Below are 18,144 nucleotides of genomic sequence, written 5' to 3'. Positions count from 1 at the left end.
AGAGCCGATACATACACCGTTCTTCTGTATGAATGTTTGTTCGTCAAAACACACAAAGGTGGACTTTAGGTACATGAACAGCATCTCTAGAAACCCACCAGCAGTCGTTCCTGTGTTATTTAAAAAGGTAGCGCCAAGTTTGTATATACAATCTCGAACGCAGGTGAGCACAGCGTCATGTGGTAGGGAGTAATAAAGGTCCTTTATATCGATAGAGCAAGCAAAAAAGCTCCTGTACGAATTTTGCTTCAGGTAGTCAATAATGGGGTTAGAATTGCTAACCCGGAACGGGTCGTCGACATTGAAGATGTCCATCTTATCCTGCAGGCACTTGGAAATCAGTTTTTTGCCAAGTTCCGATTTCAGAAATGATCGCCTTGAAAGGCCAGTTCACTTTGTGCGTCTTCACGCTAAAAAACACATCGAGGTTTAGCTTCTTAGCCTTGTCCAAAGAATGCGCCAGTTTTTCCAGCCCAGTGGAATTGCATAGCTTGCGCGCCTCGCATTTTACCTTGGAAAGGACATTTTCACTGCGCTCAAGCACCCAAATCAGCGCTTCACCAGCTTTAGCAAGATACAACTCTTTTGGCAAGACCGCAAAACCACCTTCTTTGTTGGCGGGCAAAAGAGAATAACCAATAACGTAGTCCGGTTCGCTTCTACCACTGCCATTTTGATGTGGCCTCCTTTACACTCAACCTCCGGCACCGTGTAGACTGTGATCTGGAAGTCTTCCTAAATCGCCCTCTGTTCACTGACCCCCTTCGGCACCCGCTTCTCTATGCATAATGTTCGTCCTTGAAAGATGTCCTTTACTCCTCCCATTATCACCACTAGGTGCTTGCTCGTCATTGTTTCTCACACCTGCTCTTTCGCCTTTGTCATCACTAGGTTAAGTCTTTCCAGGGAGCTTGCTAGCCTTAACTCTCTGGTCCTGCCCTACCCTCTTTGATATCCCCTTTTCTGCCCTGCGCATTTTCGGATCGCCCACAATCGTGACTCGACGCTCCCTTGGCTCTTTTAGTGGCGCAGGTGTTTTTGTTGCCGGGGCTTCCGCGCTGATTGCCTTTGCATAGCTCCTGCCCAGTGGCGACCCCCTTCCCTTCTTCCACGACAGCGTTAGGTCCCTCTCCGGGACCAGCGCTGTCATGTCCTCACGTGCGGTAGCACTGTCCTTGTCTTGTTTTCCCTCCTCGGAGCCAGGCATACACAGGGCCGTATTCTGAGTCGCTCCTCCACTCCATTTGCTCCCTCCACTAGGGTAAGGTGAGGATTGCGCGGTGCTGATGCATTGGGGAATCGATTTCAATGATCTCCTCCACTGGAGGCTCGAGTGGAGGAGGGACTCAGAATACCAGGGACAGTGTGCTTGTCCTGTGGCGTACGCCATTGCTTTTCGGAATATCCCTCCTCACACGCACACTCTGTACCTGCGCTAGCTTTCCTTCTAGAACGTCTCGCTGTTGCCTTTCGGTTTTGACTTTCGGAAAAAGCTGGTAGTATAGATGAGGGTCCTCCTTCCAGTCACACTCGTTCTTCCCGCATGGTGCCAAGGTTACCAGAAAACACTTGCTCAGCTTCCTTGCACCCTGCCTTGAGTCGGTAAGTGGGTTCCAGTTCTCCCTATGCTGAAACCAGCATTGATGGAAGTGGTTGTAGCTTCGCTAACCTCCCTGGTCACAGTCATCGCTTCTACCGGCAAGGTGCATGGTCGGTTCATGTGGCTTTCCCAACTTGTTCATCTTCTCTGTTCCAACGCCTGTAACTTCCCACAGAGGTCAGACAGGAAATTTTTGCACGCATCATTTATCGAAAAAAATGTTTGCTTTCTGTAAGCCTGTCAACCCGTGCTGATCTCACTGGCTCTACGTAAAAGTAGTACTGTAACAGCCTGGACATCTGTACTAGCGATCTCGGAGCGTGGTGCCAGATTTACCGGTTAACACTTGTGTTGCTCACCACATTGGGCCCAGCTTCGAAGGCACCGCTATCCTTTGCGCAAGGCTCTTTTGTCCCATTCAGCTTAGTTGCGGCCTTTACACTGTGAGTCCGGGCGCCACAGGTCGCAAGACCATGGCTCGGCAAAATGCTGCCAGTTGTGTGAAATGTTTCGCAGCAATATGTCTGGTCTTGGCTGATTTACCAACTGTTGTGCTCGGCATCCTTGGGAAGTGGCTGTTATCATGCCTCAAGACGCAGCTTTCGAGTCGGTGACCTCAGACATGGCGTCACGCAAGGCAGCGATACCATGAACTGTTGCAGCTGTAGCCACCAGCTAAGTTTCCTTTAGACTCTAAAGCATGTGTAGCATGTGCTAGGCTGTCTTGAATGCTGCTATGTAAGGTGTTAGCTCTACCTTGAATGGGCACACCAAAGCGTACCGAACGGCCACAAAAATTCATTTTCAGGTGTTGTTTTTTTGTTCCTGGCTCGCAGGCACAGCTGGCAACTTCAGACGTAAGATCACTGCCATCCCTGCTTGCAGTTGGGGCATAGCTTTGCCCTTGCTTACACAGTGCCACAGCTTTTCTCCTTTTCGACAGCACCGCCTTCCACTTATTGTCACTACCTCAGTTGACATATACGGGCTGCTCCTTTGCAGAAGAGTGTTCAACAGGGTGGCTTGTGCATATTTTTGACGCTCCCCCTGTGGCACTGACTCGAATGGAGCTTTACCATTGGCCTCTTGCTCTGAAACTGTTCCTTTGAAGGTGGCAGAAAAGCAGGTAGGGTGCCCCAGATACAGCAGGTTGCGGACACCACCAGAACAGAAACAGCTTCCTGAGGGGCAGCTGGAACCTGGTAGGTGTCTCACCTCTGCAAAGGGGGCGCTCCTGTCTTCCGAAACAGGAGCTGGTGTTGCAGGCCTCACAGAGAGTAAAGGTTGCAGAAGCCCCTTCGCAGGGATGCTGCAAAGCTCTCCTAATGGCTTTGTCGGATGTGGTTCCTTTTCGAGGCTGCAACTAAGCTGTGGGCCCCCTTGTACAGGAAGTCCTCAATCACCTAGGGTAATGTTCTTACCGCCATAGTCGTGGCAGGCAGTTTATTCAAGGGGTGTGCCAACAATACATCTACACTCCAGGCTTTCAGAGTTTGGGCTGTGCCACGAAGACTGCGGGCGCTCATTTCTTTTCCCACTGACTCACTGTTTCCCGTGCTAAAACGGCGCCACCAGTAGTTAGCCACAGCGGCGTCGGCAAAAGGGCGCGAGTGGCCTACCGTTTCACATATCGGCTCCCGGGTGTGTGGCCTTGGGCAGTGGTATGTGTCACTTGGTTTTCCTGGGAGCTCCGGTCTATGCCGTCCAGGGAAGGTGGAGCCAAACTCTCTGCACAGGTCCTGTACTGCAGTATCCACATGTATGCAGATTTGAAAAGAAGTGAAGTGGACTGAGCTTCCTCTCGGCTTAACTGGTTCTGGATCGCGGGAGGATCTTGTTAGTTGATGCTGATGCCACTTTTCCCTGCACATACAGTGCCATCGCTTGCAGTGTTATTTCCAACTTTCAGTGGCAACATCTAAGCCAGCAACCTCGTCGGATGTCTTTGACAGCGGTGGTTCAATCCGTATCCTTAGATCATTAACTCGGATGCAAGCTCGTTACTGAAACGAGCAAAAAATTGTTCGTTGCTGAGGGAAGCCTTTGCCTTTGTTTCTGTTGACTTTAGTGCTGTTATGCTGCTCAAGCTCCTGCATGGTGCATCTTTTAGCAGCTGGCATAGGTGGTCTGAAAAAATTCATTCATCCCACCAACTCAAGAGCACGGCATGCACTGCGATTGAAGGTATTTTGCATTATCGATTCATGAGGTACATCAAGAATTGTTCGTTCATTCTACCTTACTTCCTGTTTTCTCCTTTGCACGGCGCGCTTGAGGTGAGGTTAAGAAATCCTGGTAAACTGGAATAAACTAATCAGGAGCCAGGTATCTTCGCGGAAGTTTTTTGCGGTTTTTTTTTGACACGCGCCTCACACGGTTTTTTCCCCGTCTACCTTTTTAAGTGCCTCAGCTAGCTTCATGTAGTTGCATTGAAAAGGACTGTGTCAAATATACTCGGTGTGATGACCAGCTAGCAGCAGTGCACGGGATTAGGTGTGGGCTGAGGCTGGCTGCTGCTCCTCAGGAACGCGACCACCGCGTCATTGATGCAGACAAGCTCCCCGCTCGGCTCTTGCTCCTTGAGCAGCTCCACCACGGCGGGCTCCATGCTGGAGGCCGCCTTCACAACCTTGACCAGTACGTGGTCGTCTTTGACTTGGTCACACAGCTCCTGTCGGGCCGCCGGAGAGAGGGTGATCCCGTCGGCGGAAGACAATCCGCCAAATGTGTGCCGCGGTTCCCCAGAAAGACACTGAGCCTCCTAAAACACCTTTACTGGGAGTCCCGTTCCCCCAAGGTCCACTCCTCAGCCGATCCGGCTGTGCACACCTAGTAATAGTAATAGTAAGTTTATTTTTCATAAACTGTACAAGGTTATGGGGAGAGAAAGGGAAAAAGTTGCACATAAGCAACTTGACTGGCCCTTACAACCCGAGTCTGCCATGTTCTGCCCTAGGTCATGTCGCGCCACATCTTCATCTTCACCCGGCACATGTCCATCCCGTGGGATTGTCCCCCGCCACTATTGCCGGGTTACCACACTCTCCCCCTATCCCAAGAAAGTTGAGACAGTCTTCGAGGATGCCGATAAAGAGGCGAGAGTAAGTGGACTGATTATACGTTGGAACACCAAGATGACTTTGTCCACGAAAGAGCTCTGTGACAGCAATGTAAAAGCTTGAGGATGTCCTCTGAGGAAGTATCCACAGGATCATGCCAGCACAGGAACTGTCAGAGAAGCGTCTGGATCGCTGGCGTTACTGGAAGAACCCAGTACAGACGAGGCCGTGTCCAACAGCCTCGGAGTGAAGAGGTAGGACCTCCAATCAGCAGGTCGCAGCACCAGAGCGGAGCCGAGAGCAGCACCAAACAGTCCAGAGGAAGAAGCAGCGTGGTCCCAAGGCCAGGGGGTCCAGAGCCCAGGATGTCAATGGCTCACGCACAACAGGTGGTTCGATGTGCCAGTGGTGAGTCCTCTAAACAGTGCGGCGGTGAATGTGGGCGCAGCCGGACCGAATGCGGAAATCGGCTCTGGACGCAAAAGAAGTAAAAATTACGCCCGGAAACAAATACAACCCTAGCTGAGGAAAAAAATGTAGCGCATCACGTGGGCCGGAATAAACATCAAATTCAGGGGGGAGAAAAGGTAAACCGAAACAAAAAAAACCTAAAAAGGATACACTAGAAACATGTCATAGCAAGTTCCGCCGGGCCTGCATGTTCACCTGTACTGCTCTCGCGTAAAAGATGCATTATGGAAGATCCTCCCATTTAGGGGCTAGCGACGCGGCAAACTTGTGTGAAGCGTCGCTGAGCGGATGAGTGCGCCGGAGAACCATGCCGCCAACCGCAAACTGAACATCTGACGGCCCCGGTTGTACTGGTCCGCCTGCTGGAGACGAGCAACGCCATGCTGCTCCCCGGCAGCACGTATTGCGTCGCGCAGGTGCTGGCGGACGGCCACAGCATGAAGCGACAGTCCAGAACCCGCGTCCGTTTCTGGAAGTGTCCTGCCGAGAGGAAAGGGCATCTCCAGCCCGTAATTCGAATAAGCCGGCTTGAACCCAGTTGAACGATTCACCGTAGTGCGAGTGGCAAATGAAATATCGGGCAGCTTAGCATTCCAGGCTGTGTTGCTCCGTATGAGCAATTAACATCGCCTTGAGGTTGCGATTCACACGCTCAGTTATGTTTCCTCAGTTATGCTATGTCATATTATGGGTGATATGTGGTCGTGCGTTTGTGTTTAACGCCTACAGCTAGGCAGTTGTCCTGAAACAACGTGCTCGTGAAATGCGTAGAATTATTCGTTATGAGCTGTGCGGGGAACCCAAATCGCGCAAACACTTCCATTAGGCACCTCCATACATTCGGGGTACTGACGGTATGTAGGGGACGTTGCAGCGGTTCCGCCACGACGCGCATCCCTTGTCGGTTTCGCTGCTTGATTGGGCGCACCATTGGCACAAGACAAAATGAAGAACAGCTGCTCAGCACCGAAGTTGAGCTCGGCGTACTGCCTCAGTTGCTCCGTCACTAAGCTCAAGAGAGGTGCTGTAAGCAGGTACGGGACAGGCGAAGTCGGCCGTGTTCTCAGTCTTCGGAGGCAGTCTGATGACCAGCTAGCAGCATTGCGCGGGATGAGGTGTGGGCTGAGGCTGGCTGCTGCTCCTCAGGAACGCGACCACCGCGTCATTGATGCAGACCAGCTCCCCGCTCGGCTCTTGCTCCTTGAGCAGCTCCACCACGGCGGGCTCCAGGCTGGACGCCGCCTTCACAACCTTGACCGACCAGTACGCGGCCGTCTTCAGCTTGGTCACACAGCTTCTGTCGGGCCGCCGGAGAGAGGGTGACTCCATCGGCCGAAGACAATCCTCCAAGTGTGGTGCCGGGTTTCTTGCACCACCGCGTCGTTAATGCAGACCAGCCCACCGCTCGGCTCTTGCTTCTTGAGCAGCTCCACCACGGCGGGCTCCAGGCTGGACGCCGCCTTCACAACCTTGACCGACCAGTACGCGGCCGTCTTCAGCTTGGTCACACAGCTTCTGTCGGGCCGCCGGAGAGAGGGTGACTCCATCGGCCGAAGACAATCCTCCAAGTGTGGTGCCGGGTTTCTTGCACCACCGCGTCGTTAATGCAGACCAGCTCACCGCTCGGCTCTTGCTTCTTGAGCAGCTCCACCATGGCGGGCACCAGGCTGGACGCCGCCTTCACAACCTTGACCGACCAGTACGCGGCCGTCTTCAGCTTGGTCACACAGCTTCTGTCGGGCCGCCGGAGAGAGGGTGACTCCATCGGCCGAAGACAATCCTCCAAGTGTGGTGCCGGGTTTCTTGCACCACCGCGTCGTTAATGCAGACCAGCTCACCGCTCGGCTCTTGCTTCTTGAGCAGCTCCACCACGGCGGGCTCCAGGCTGGACGCTGCCTTCACAACCTTGACCGACCAGTACGCGCCCGTCTTCAGCTTGGTCACACAGCTTCTGTCGGGCCGCCGGAGAGAGGGTGACTCCATCGCCCGAAGACAATCCTCCAAGTGTGGTGCCGGGTTTCTTGCACCACCGCGTCGTTAATGCAGACCAGCTCACCGCTCGGCTCTTGCTTCTTGAGCAGCTCCACCACGGCGGGCTCCAGGCTGGACGCCGCCTTCACAACCTTGACCAGTACGTGGTCGTCTTTGACTTGGTAACACAGCTCCTGTCGGGCCGCCGGAGAGAGGTTGATCCCGTCGGCCGAAGACAATCCTCTAAGTCTGGTGCCGGGTTTCTTGCACCACCGCGTCGTTAATGCAGACCAGCTCACCGCTCGGCTCTTGCTTCCTGAGCAGCTCCACCACGGCGGGCTCCATCCTGGAGGCCGCCTTCAAAACCTTGACCAGTACGTGGTCGTCTTTGACTTGGTAACACAGCTCCTGTCGGGCCGCCGGAGAGAGGTTGATCCCGTCGGCCGAAGACAATCCTCTAAGTCTGGTGCCGGGTTTCTTGCACCACCGCGTCGTTAATGCAAACCAGCTCACCGCTCGGCTCTTGCTTCCTGAGCAGCTCCACCACGGCGGGCTCCATGCTGGAGGCCGCCTTCACAACCTTGACCAATACGTGGTCGTCTTTGACTTGGTAACACAGCTCCTGTCGGGCCGCCGGAGAGAGGTTGATCCCGTCGGCCGAAGACAATCTTCTAAGTCTGGTGCCGGGTTTCTTGCACCACCGCGTCGTTAATGCAGACCAGCTCACCGCTCGGCTCTTGCTTCCTGAGCAGCTCCACCACGGCGGGCTCCATGCTGGAGGCCGCCTTCACAACCTTGATCAGTACGTGGTCGTCTTTGACTTGGTAACACAGCTCCTGTCGGGCCGCCGGAGAGAGGGTAATCCCGTCGGCCGAAGACAATCCACCAAATGTGGTACCAGGGTTCTTGCACCACCGCGTCGTTGATGCAGGCTTCCTCGCCGCTCGGCTCTTGCTTCCTGAGCAGCTCCACCACGGCGGGCTCCATGCTGGAGGCCGCCTTCACAACCTTGACCAGTACGTGGTCGTCTTTGACTTGGTAACACAGCTCCTGTCGGGCCGCCGGAGAGAGGGTAATCCCGTCGGCCGAAGACAATCCACCAAATGTGGTACCAGGGTTCTTGCACCACCGCGTCGTTGATGCAGGCGTCCTCGCCGCTCGGCTCTTGCTACTTCAGCATCTCCACCACGGCGGGCTCCAGGCTGGACGCCGCCTTCACAACCTTGACCAGTGCGCGGCCGACTTCGACTTGGTCACACAGCTCCTGTCGGGCCGCCGGAGGTATACTTCAGCAGCTCCAGCACGGCGGGCTCCAAGCTGAACGCCGCCTTCACAACCTTGACCAGTACGTGGTCGTCTTTGACTTGGTCACACAGCTCCTGTCGGGCCGCCGAACAGAGGGTAATCCCGTCGGCCGAAGACAATCAGCAAAATGTGGTACCGGGGTTCTTGCACCCGGCCGCTGTTCCCCAGAAAGCCAGTGCCCCCCTAAAGCCACACGTTCACTTGGAGTCCCGTTCCACCATGGTCCACTGCTCAGCCGATCCGGCTGCGCATACCCAGTCCAGCCGAGTCCCCCATGTTCTTCTCTAGGTCATGTCGCGCCACATCTTCTTTCTTTAATTTTCTTACGTACTTTCCACCATTGGCCTTCGGCCTATCCTTTCCTTATTCATTTGTGTTGATTTTGTAGTTGGTGAGCTCTCTTTCTACCGCGCCTCATTTTCTGGCAGATTACTTATCTTTTTATTCCCGTTTATTCTCACCTTTTTCCTGCATTTATTCACTTTTCTTCTTTTAATCGAAATCCCAGTTTTTCGTCTTCTCTCAGTTAGCGCCCATTTCCTGGCCAATCCCCCTGAGTGCGTAGGAGCCATTTTTTTGGAACCAACCAGCCATCTTCATCTTCTGGCACATGTCCATCCCGTGGGATTGTCCCCCGCCACTATTGCCGGGTTACCACACATTTTGGAATTGGCCCGTACAACGTTGAGGGGCCTGCCAGCCCTTTAGCATGGCTGACACACACTGCCTGCTGTCGGAGAGTTGCACAGCCATGCTTTGTGTGTGCCTTGTTGGCCATTTGGGTGCGTCTTTGCTGTAAATAGGGCAGTCTTCGGACACCTTGCCATAGACCAACAGGACCGTAGATCATACACGATGGGGATTTATCCTCTCCTAGTTGTGTCGTTGGCAAGTGTTCACAATTGTGTATTTTGTTTCTCTTCCAAGTACGTGTAAAGTAGCTGGTGTGTCACAATGACTCCACAACACACAGTACAGCAGCATGTCGTTTCTTAAAGCTGTCTTCGCCTGCCTCTTGGGAAGACACCCGGTCATGGACGCCAGGTTCTCATCCAGAAGTCATGCCTCTTGTGCATTCTTCTACCTTGGTTGTCCTTAATGACGTGGTTGCTAGACATGGAAGCCTGGTTCTAAGACAAGTGGACTGTGACCATGATGTTTATACAGTGAAAGCTCGTTAATTCGAACTTCACGAGGACGCTCAATGAGTTCCAATTAAACTAAATTCGAACTAACGGAATTCATTGAAAAGCAGCAAGAATTAAGATTAGGTTGCTTGAAATCACTGAAAATATTTATTCCCTGCACGGGGCACCTTGAGTAATCTTGGAGACTGTATTGGCGACACCGCGGACCCTGAACCCCCATACGTAAGTTGTAACCTGCCGTGACGATGTGTTTTAAGGTGAAGGGTAGCAACCACAAACGGTGTCCGTCGGAGCTGTGGTCAAGCTCCGGCGGATGGGCTCCCTGTCTGTGTACCAGGCAGGGACCTCCGGGACCTCTCAAGCTATCAGGGTAACATCTGAAAATGAGGTTCCTCTGTCCCCTGCTTTTTTTCCAATGCCTCATGGATAAATCAACCCTCCCCCCCCCCGTAATCTGATCGGTCCCTGAAAAGGGGCCGCACCGATGTCTCGCACCCAGCTCTTCCAACATTAGATCCCGTGAAACATGATGACTATCCCCAATTTTTCGTGATCGAATTCCTTGAAAAAGACAAGACAAAGAGCTGGAGAGCTGCAGGTAGAAGTCACCACCCAGCAGCAGGCCCCAAAACTCTTGAACCATACCTGAATTGCCAATCTGGGCATCAAGGTCACGCCCCACCGAAACCTCAACAGCTCGCAGGGCGTGATCTCGGAGCCAGATCTGGCAAAGGAGATAGAAGCCGATCTTGTAGAAGGCCTGAAAGATCAGTGTGTGACTGATAACGGAAATCAGGGTGTGACGGAAGTCAGGCCGATAAGCATAAGACGAGATAAGGAAATACATGCCAAACACATCATCTTGACATTTGACCGTTCAACTCTTCCAGATTATATCAACGCAGACTTCATCCGGTGCTCCGTCGGAGCGTAAATTCTGAAACCGCGGCAGTATTAAAAGTGCCAGCTGTTCGGGCACGGTACCAACTCGCGTTGGAGCCAACTAACATGCGCCAAGTGCGCAAACAAGATCATGCCACCGATAACTGTCCGTCAAATCAATTGCTTTGCGTGAACTGCCAAGGACCGCATGGCACGTATTCGCGAGCCTTCGAGAGATTCAAACTCGAAAAGAAAACCATAAACGTCGAAGTCACCGAAAACATCACATTCCCAGAAGCGCGCAAGAGGTTCGCCTTTTTCCTTATGGGGAGGCACGCCGACGCGACTCGCCGGGGGGAGGGCGGATCAGCGTATGGTTTCGGCGGGGACCCAGTACCGCGAGTCGGACCTGGTCCCGGCCCCGCCCCCCCCCCCTCAGGTTGCCTCTGGCGGCCTGTCCCGCCTCACACCGCTTGCTGAGCCAGCAGTGGCTGTGGTGGCAACCATGTTTGAAATGATGATGAATAAACTTCAAAGTTCAAACGTACATCATTTATCCAGTGGTTGAATGAAAAGGGGTGGGGAAAAGGCAACTGAATGTCTGACAGTGCACCGATCCCCGCCCAGACCACAATAATGCACAACACTCAGTATGTTTGTTTAAAGCATAAATACATAGATTCAATACTGTGGATAGATATATAGCGAAGAAAAGATAAAAAATAATTACACATCTATAAATGCACTATTTACACATAAAATCCCTATAAGGAGCCCTTAAAAACAAAACCGTTGTTGTGAAGAGTAGCGAGGAAGTGAAAAATTTACAGGGCGTTTCAGCAAAGGTACACGAGATGCACACTTAAACAAAAAAGAAAAAAAAAACATATGTTTGAAGCGTGAGTAGATAAGCATGTATCTTTTTTTGAAAATTGCAGGTGATCGACTTTCATTCACTATGCTGGTGGCCATGGTGCTTGAGTTTAAAAATGAAGGAATAAGGTGCGCTAGCTTTTGTCTACCGTAGTTGGTCCGAGTCCTCTCACTGTAACAGGTGGTTCTTCTAAAGCTATACATTTGTTGTTTCCGGGAGTAAGCATCATGAAATGTATCTGCGTTTGATTTGATTGATTGTAGACGACTGTCGCTAGCTTTTTATAAAAGACATTTTCAAATGTTAGGATTTCATGCTTAAGGAAAAGGGGAGCAGAAGGCGTTCGACGCGGAACATTCTCGATTATACGTAGCATTCTTTTTTGCAGTCTGTGAATACCAATTTTATTTGTTTTTGTGGTTGAGCCCCAGATTAACAGGTAGTATTGTATGCGAGAATAAACTAAAGCGTACTAAAGTTGTTTTGTCACCCAAAGGGGTAGAAGCATCTAATTTTTCCAATTACACCAATGGACCGTGATACCTGGGTACGAAGTTTATCTATGTGACTAGACCAGTTCAACGTTTCGTGAAAAATGACGCCTAAGAATTTCTGGAGTCTGAACTCACTCAATCAAAACTGCTCTATATGTCAGCTGCGTATTACGGAGAACAGAATGGTTTCGAGGTTGAAAAATAATGTACTTTCTTTCTTGATATTTTTTCTAACTGATTTATTTTCAACCATAGAGACAAATTGTTGAGCCAAAGGTTAGCTTGTTTTTCTACACTAGAGATATCTTGACCGGAAAAAAATACGTTAGCGTCGTCTGCGTAAATATAATACCTGGTGTTAGATGTACGTTTACGATATCGTTTATATTTAATAGAAGTAGCCCAAGTATGAAGCCCTGTGAGACGCCGTAATTTATCTTGCCCATTTGAGACTTTTCATATCAGTATATTGAAACTGATTAGTAAAGTAACTTATTAAATTAAGAGACGAGCCCTTTATTCCGTATTCGGTAATCTTTTGTAAAAGAATTTCATGCTTAATAGAATCAAATGCTTTCTTAAAATCAAGAAATATTGCGATTGCGTGGCGTTTTTGCTCAAAATTATTGATTATTATCTTTAACAGATAGTAGTGCTTTTTCAGTAAAATTGTTCTTCTGAAACCCATACTGATGTTCTGTTATAACTTTTTTGAGCTACAGAAATTTGAAAATCGTACATATATAAAACGTTCTAATATAAAACGTTCTATGATTTTCGGTAATATGGGCAAAACAGAAATGGACCTGCAATTACCCGTGTCATTTTCATCGCCACCTTTATAGATAAGATACTTTAGCTACTTTTAGTTTCTCCGGGAACGTTCCAATTTCAAGATAAGATTGCAGATATGAGAAAAGGGTGCGCTAATATTCTCTGAAACTGCTTTCAAGGGTTCAGCCTTTAAACCGTCAAAGCCAACAGCAGAATTGTTATTTAAATTCTTTATCAGCAAGGCTACTTCCGATTAATCCGTGGGAGTTGGGAAAATGGACTCCGGGATGCATGCTGTAATATACGATTTATAGGACTGGACGGCACCAATTGAAGTATCGAAGCTCCTGATCTCAAGAAATGGTCATTGAACTTATGGGCAAGTTGTGTATCGGAATAAGGTCTGCCCTCTATTCGAAGCTCAGAAATGGTCTTCGTATTCTTGTTTTACAAAAGATCGTTGACAGTGTTCCAAATAGCTTTTTGATGATTGAGTATATTCGCAAACTTATTTTCGTATTAGTGTATTCGCGCCTTTTTAATATCAGACGCTAACTTATTTCTGACCTGCTTAAACTCCATCAAGTACTTTAGCCATTTAGATTTTATGAATTCAGTGAATATCTTATCTCTTGCTCTCATCCTTTTTAGAAGTTCAGCATCAATCCATGGTTTTCTTGCCTTCTTGGTTTTTTTATATGCCACGAGCACACACAAGGGCACGGAGGAAAACGAGGCGGAGGCAGCCGCGGCAGTTCCCACCCCCGCCACACTTGCCTGCGCCACTCGGGTGCTCCGCGCGCCAAGTCCAGGGGGTGGGGTCCGCCGGGCAAACCCCTGACATCTGATGACGAGATGGATGTGAGCCCCTACCTAGCTGCTTTGCAGCGGAAGGAGCGGGTTCCTTCATCCAAACCTCCACAGAAGGTAAAAAAAAAACTCCTTCCAAGAGTCCAAGCCCCAAAATACCTTAATAGTCATACTCCAGTAGCTCTGAACACTTAATAACGGAAAGAGAAAATACTGTTCAAGGGAACTGCAGACGCCTTCTCAATAATCTTGAGAATGTGTATGAGATACTGCATGCTAATAAGCCAAGTGTAATATGTGTCCAAGAAACACATTTAAACTCCAGTCACACAAATTTCTTGAATCATGGTATTCAGAAAGGATGGGGATGGCTGAACACGCTCTTCAGGCGGTGTGGCCTTTGTCGCTCGTAAATCATTAGCATGCCATCCTGTCACTTTGAACACTGTCCTTGAGGCTGTAGCAATCCGCACAATATTTATTAGGTTGATAACGGTGTACTTAATTTACATTTCTCCTCATTTTTCACTTCTGAGGTCTGATTTCGAAGCACTGGTTGACCAGCTATCCGAACCATACATCTTCACAGGCGACCTTAATGCGCACAACTCTCTTTGGGACTCCTCCCGAACGGATAGCCGAGGTCGCCTCATAGAGAAGTTTCTACCATTCTCTGGAGCATGCCTTTTCAACAAAAAACAGCCTACATACCATAAATTAGGACACAATACATGCTCCCATCTTGACTTGGCTATTGGTTCTGAAGTTCTCTTTCCATGTCTTGAGTGGGGTGTGGACACGGACCCCTATGGCAGTGACCACTTCCCCAGCTCACAAACATATGTAGGTAAAGGCCCCAGCAGTCAATCTTCTCAGAACAGATTGTGAACCAAGAGCAAACTGGAATACATTTACAGACATAAAAACTAACCTGCACGTCCGTAAGACACCTACACGTGGAAGGAGCTACCCAACTCCTCATGGCGCACCCTCGACACCGCCGAAAAGTTCATTCCCCACGCCTCTGGTGCCCTGCGGAACCAGGGGAGGCCGTGGTGGAATGAGGACTGTAGGCGGGCGTGAGAGGCCCAGAACAAGGCCTGGGGTATCCTCCGTCCTGAACAAGTGAACTAAGATGGGCTAGTTGGTGCGTGATGCTACTTAGAAAAACCAGCGCCAAAAAACGATACGATAGGAAGTGAAGACAAACACTGCGCTGAACTGCTAACTGAGATTTATTTAGAAGAGCAACGAATATATACCCTTCTAAATAAATCTGTTGGCAGTTCTGCGCAGTGTTTGTATTTACTTCCTATCGTATAGTTTTTTGGCGCTGTTTTTTCTAAGTAGTATCTGCCGCCGGTAGCCCAGGTCGGGAAACCTTTTATTGCTCAAAAGGGCGAAGGTGGTCGGAAAAAGTGTGCGCCGTGAGGCAGAACGAGATAGTTGGTGCTCATTTATAACATTAATAAACTCATACACAGACACACGCAAGGTATGGACATGAATGCGTAAACTTGAAGGACAACAAACACACAGCCTGCCTCTGGCGAACACAACAGGGTACACACTCGAAGACCAGGTTGACACACCTGCACAACACTTGCAACACGTGTCCAGTTTAGCACACTACACACTTTCATAAAACACAATTGGCTGAAAAGAAGCCTTGATAATAGGTCAACAACTTCTTATAACTCAGTTTTCACTGAATGAGCTTAGGGCTGCTGAGCACGTGTAAATTCTCAGCTCCAGGCCCAGACACCATCACATATACAATGATACAACACCTACACGTAGACACACTTGAAACACTCCTACATTAGAGACTAAAATATGGCTTTCGGGGCACATTCCACGCTCTTGGAGGGAGGCCATAGTAGTGGCTTTCTTGGAGGGAAAGGACCCGTCCTTCCCAACAAGTTACCGTCCCATAGCCCTGACGAGCTGCCTGTGCAAGCTCCTCAAGAAGATAAACCGCTGGCTCAAGTACTTCCTTGAGTACAGTGGTCTTCTCGAGAGCTGCCAGGCAGGCTTTAGGGTGGGCGATACGCAAACGACCAACTTGTCGCCCTTGAATCATACATCAGGGGCACTTTCATCCATAAACAGTTTTGCGCAACGGTATTTATTACCTTGAGAGGGCCTATGACACCGCTTGGAGCTATGGAATCCTCTGTGACTCTAAGTCATTCGGTGTTTTGGGCCATATGTTACCCTTGCTAGTTACATGTCCGAAGGAACGTTTTGCGTAAGAGTTGGTAATGCACTGTCAAGGGTGCACGTACAAGAAAACGGCGTGCCGCAACGTGGAGTTTTAAGCTGCACTCTGTATGTAGTTAAAATGAACTCTCTTGGCAAGCTACTGCCACCTATAATTTCTTACTCTAAAATCGTGTAATATGTTCATGTGTGGACGTCAGCTTCAGCTTGGTGCCAAAAAAACTCGCTGGCTGAGAAGACAAGAGTGGTTTTAAACTGAGTGTAGAGAAAAGTTCTTGCGTTGTATTCTCCAAGAAGCGCGGGATCCACCCGGATCCAGATATTACTCTTAAGGGCGTTTCAATTTCTGTAAAAAGGAGCACAAGTTTTTAGGCGTAATATTCGATAACAAACTAATGTTTGTTCCATACTTAAAACATCTAAAGCAAAAATGCCTAAGCACTTTAAACATCCTTAAAGTTCTCTCCCACGAGACCTATGGTGCAGACAAGCAACTGCTCCTGCGTCTGTATAGCGCAGTGGTGGGATCTCGCTTGGACTATGGCAGTGTCGTGTATGGGTGTGCAACAAAAACTGCACTAAAAATGCTGGACCCAGTGCTGAATTTGGGGTTACGCCTTGCATGTGGTGCTTTTGCACTAGCCCTGTCCAAAGTCTGTATTTGTAATGCGGGAAATGGTCCCTACATCGCCAAAGGGTATACAAGGACATGTTGTATTCCGGAAAAAATTATGTCGTTGACAAATAATCCTTTTAATTTGACAATTAATCATACAGCCACAAAGCAACTCTTTTAAAATCGCCCTTATATTTTCATGCCGTTCGCTGTCAGAGTGAGAGAAGCAGTTTCTGAGCTAGCTGTCCCGTTTTCAGACATCCACAAGACACCAATCATTCGTTTTATTCCATGGTATCTCCGCCCTGTGACGTATGGCCTGTCTTTCACTCAACTTGACAAAAACAACACCAAAAATTGGGATTCTGCAGCATTTCTTTTTACTCCAGCATAAGTACTGGTGTGCTGAATTTTAGTGATGCGTCCAAGACTGCAACAGCTGTGTCTTGTACTGTGCATGGGCCAAACTTACATGTCAGTAAAACAATGGAACTCTGTAGCAGTATATTCACAGCAGAAGCATACGGTATTTTAATTGCCTTAGACAACATTCTCCAACTTCAAATCTTATATTACATCGTGTACGCGGACTCCCTTCGCGTTTTACGCGCGCTTGCATCTGGAAAGCATTCTAAGAACTTCTTCATCAATCTTGTTTTTAAGGCTATTATGTATGCATATGCATCAAACCTGGAAATAACTTTCAGCTGGGTTCCAGGACACTCCGGAAAATCCGGTAATGAGACCGCTGATCAAATGGCCGCGGCTGCGACGCTTAACAACAGTACCTCAAGCCACACATAATACACCACCTTCGGAAGGCATGGCAAAAGGAGTGGAGTGGACAGATAGACAACGAATTACACAATAAAATCACTCTTATGACCATACACCACCGACAAACGCAACAGATACACAGAAGTCGCCTTGGCTAGCGTATGGATAGGGCACACATATGCAACGCATTCGTATCTGCTCACAGAATCTTCAAGGCTCCAGTGCAGCAGGTGCGAAGAGGCCCTATCCGTAGCTCACATACTCATTCAATGCAAGGCACTCGACGCCACACGACACAAACATTTTCCTGAATTGTACAGACAACACATCCCGCTACACCCATCACACTTCTTGGCCGGCAACCCAATGTTTTCGATAAGCGTGTTTTCCGGTTTTTATCAGACGTTAAGTTTTTACAGCTTCTTTCATATCATGCATACTGATTCTGGCCCTATACACCAGCCATCTGCAAGGATTTTAGGTCGCTTCACTTTTGTTTTGCTGAGCTAACTTAGTATTTAATTGTACATCTGTGTCATCATCAAATGACTGACTTTGGCGCTCTTTGACCTTGTTTGCCTTGCGCCATTAAACCCAAAACATCATCATCATCATCATCTTCACTCGTGTACCCGTATTCGCAGTCAATGGAGAGGCCTGGCTTGTGCGTAGCCGCCGCTATAGCGAATGTGGATTTGCACTGTGGAATTCCCGTGCCCCATTTCCGGGATGGTAGCTGTTGTGCTCAGTGAACCACCTGATGCTTTGGCTCTAATGAAGCCCCGTCTTTCCTTTCTTTGCAGCTTGCATGGCTGAACTTTCTGGAGCCAAGATTCAGGAAAAAGGAGGGACGGCGACACCTGTTTTTCCTCCCACCCTTTAGAACTTGCCTGGACATCTTTAAGGATTCCAAATTGCTGGGTACTTTTAAAGCTAGATTTTACCAATAAACGAGGTTTGTTGCTGACTGTGTCTTGCTGGATCCTTCACGCCCTCCCTCATCTCCCTTCAACATCCTTTGGCTCTCTCTTCAATGACTGCTACAAGCCTAGGTGCAGTACAGTTGCGCTTGAATGAGACCTCTGTGGGAAATTCTAGTACAGTAATTAGCCACATTTGTCAGAAGCTTCAGTGATACGA

General features: G+C 49.3%; 1 long non-coding RNA gene across 2 annotated transcripts in view; it reads left to right on the top strand.

Annotated features, from left to right (window-relative positions):
- Nucleotides 1-17,972, top strand: part of LOC144162712 (uncharacterized) — a 32,681-nt gene extending 14,709 nt beyond the window's left edge. For both annotated transcript variants that reach the window (XR_013320749.1, XR_013320748.1), the window contains one exon: nucleotides 17,808-17,972. This is a non-coding gene — a long non-coding RNA (uncharacterized LOC144162712). The remainder of the gene's footprint in view (nucleotides 1-17,807) is intronic.
- Nucleotides 17,973-18,144: the final 172 nt, after the last annotated feature.

This window comes from Haemaphysalis longicornis, unplaced genomic scaffold, assembly GCF_048455015.1.
Source record: "Haemaphysalis longicornis isolate Haplotype H1 unplaced genomic scaffold, Haemaphysalis longicornis Haplotype H1 scaffold_12, whole genome shotgun sequence".
Taxonomy (NCBI): domain Eukaryota; kingdom Metazoa; phylum Arthropoda; class Arachnida; order Ixodida; family Ixodidae; genus Haemaphysalis; species Haemaphysalis longicornis.
The sequence above is the reverse complement of the archived record's forward strand: the minus strand, read 5'-3'. Positions and strand labels throughout refer to the sequence as shown.